Source organism: Portunus trituberculatus, chromosome 33, assembly GCF_017591435.1.
Source record: "Portunus trituberculatus isolate SZX2019 chromosome 33, ASM1759143v1, whole genome shotgun sequence".
In the NCBI taxonomy this organism is placed as follows: Eukaryota; Metazoa; Arthropoda; class Malacostraca; order Decapoda; family Portunidae; genus Portunus; species Portunus trituberculatus.
Genome location: NC_059287.1, coordinates 14,302,634 through 14,305,133, shown reverse-complemented (window position 1 = coordinate 14,305,133; position 2,500 = coordinate 14,302,634).

The following is a 2,500-nucleotide window of genomic DNA, read 5'->3' as shown; positions in this document are numbered from 1 at the left end:
AGAGAAACATATGGTAGTAGACAGTGCCACCAATGCTCATGTCAAAACAAATTAAAGCTCTCTCTCTCTCTCTCTCTCTCTCTCTCTCTCTCTCTCTCTCTCTCTCTCGCAGTACCACCACCACCACATTCCTCTCTCTCTTTTTCCTCTTTCAATCACTCTCCTCCTCCTCCTCCTCCTCCTCCTCCCAGCTGTAATTGCCTCTCTTTTCTCTCCTCCACCTCTTCTTCTTCCTCCTCCTCCTCCTCCTCCTCCTCCTCCTCCTCCTCCTCCTCCTCCTCCTCCTCCTCCTCCTCCATTTTCTGTTGAGTCAGCGAGGTATGAGGAGTGACTAATTCTTTTCATTATTTTCTCTCGTGTTGTTTTATCAGACTAGCAAAGATTGTGTGTGTGTGTGTGTGTGTGTGTGTGTGTGTGTGTGTGTGTGTGTGTGTGTGTGTGTGTGTGTGTGTGTGTGTGTGTGTGTGTGTTTACTTGGCGATATTGTGATGCTTGAAGTGTTGCTGTGTGTGTGTGTGTGTGTGTGTGTGTGTGTGTGTGTGTGTGTGTGTGTGTGTGTGTGTGTGTGTTGTGTTGTTGGTCTTGTTTTGTTTTGTTTATTTTCTATTTATTTATTGTTTTTGTGGGAGTTATTGGTAGTGTTTATATTAATGGTACCACCACCACCACCACCACCACCACCACCACTACTACTACTACTACTACTACTACTACTGCTGCTACTACTACTACTTGTAATACTACTTCTACTACTATTACTACTACTACTACTACTACTACTACTACTACTACTACTAAAAACATCATATCCCACCTCCATTACCACCACCACCACCACCACCACCACCACCACCACCACCACCACCATCACAACAACAACAACAACAGCAACAATAACTTTCCCACGACTGATGACAATGAATTTTGGTGTTCCCTCTGACCTTGACTCCACTTCCTTCCTTCCTTCCTAACTTTTCCTCCTTAACTTATGCAAGGCTGTCCACTCTCCTAACTTGATGCTAACTTGAATGGGAATCTTTAATTTATGGTCGTAACTTATTCATGTATCGTAACTTGTGTGGAATTCTGGTTAACTTCATTTGTCGTTCCTAACTTACTTCATTTCTCGTTCCTAACTTCATGATGTTTGACTCAAGGGACTAAAATTATACTTCAATCTTCACTATTTGATTTTTATTCCTAACTTGTAAGTGAATCGTAACTTTTGGTACTTTGGTGAACTTGATGTCTCGTTCCTAACTTCAAACTTCATGGTTCCTAAATTGATACTTGAACCTTCACTGTTAGACGTTTGTTCTTAACTTATCATTGTATCGTAACTTGTGTGGTCATTTGGTTAATTTGATGTCTCGTTCCTAACTTCAACTTCATGATTTTCAACTTCACGTACTAAAATGATGCTAAAGTTTGACTATTTGACTTTTGTTCCTAACTTTTATAATTGTGCCGTAACTAGTGTGGTATTCTCGTTAACTTCATTTATCGTTCCTAACTTGAAACTTCGTGATTCTTAACTTCACGTACTAAAATGATGCTAAAGTTTGAGTATTTGACCTTTGTTCGTAACTTACAATTAGATCGTAACTTCTGTGGTACTCTGGTTAACTTCATTCCTCGTTCCTAACTTCAAACTTCACGTACTAAGATAATCTACAACCTAACTCAAATTCATGAATATAACTTTCAAAATCACAACTTCTTCGGCTCTAACTTCAAATAAACATTACAAAAAATAAAACTTCCGTAACTTCACTACAACATCGACGAAGTTTACCATTCATAACTTCAAAAACTTCCTCACTTTTATCAATTCGAACTTCAAAACGAGTGAAATTGTGTGTGTGTGTGTGTGTGTGTGTGTGTGTGTGTGTGTGTGTGTGTGTGTGTGTGTGTGTGTGTGTGGATTAACTTGTCTCTGTGCAAATATTAGGACAGTAAAGGAAGAAGAGGAGGAGGAGGAGGAGGAGGAGGAGGAGGAGGAGGAGGAGGAGGAGGAGGAGGAGGAGGAGGAGGAGGAGGAGGAGAAGAAGAAGAAGAAGAAGAAGAAGAAGAAGAAGAAGAAGAAGAAGAGGAAGAACAAGAAGAACAAGAAGAACAAGAACAAGAAGAAGAGGAGGAGGAGGAGGAAGCGTAAGGAGAGGAAAAGAAAAGAAGACAAATTATGAAAAGAAATAGAAAGAATAGAAGGAGAAAGAAGAGGAGGAGAAGGAGGAGGAGGAGGAGGAGGAAAACGAGTAAGAGGAGAAGGAGGAAGAATAGAAGGAGGAAGAGGAGGAGGAGGTAAGAGAATAAGGGTTATCTTGACACCTATGTGATGTGATGGTGGTGGTGGTGGTAGGAGGAGGAGGAGGAGGAGGAGGAGGAGGAGGAGGAGGAGGAGGAGGAGGAGAGAAGCTTAACACCTTGCATGGAAGAAAACAGGAGGAGGAGGGGGTGAGGTAACATTACACCCTAACTTGGGGAGGAGGAGGAGGAGGAG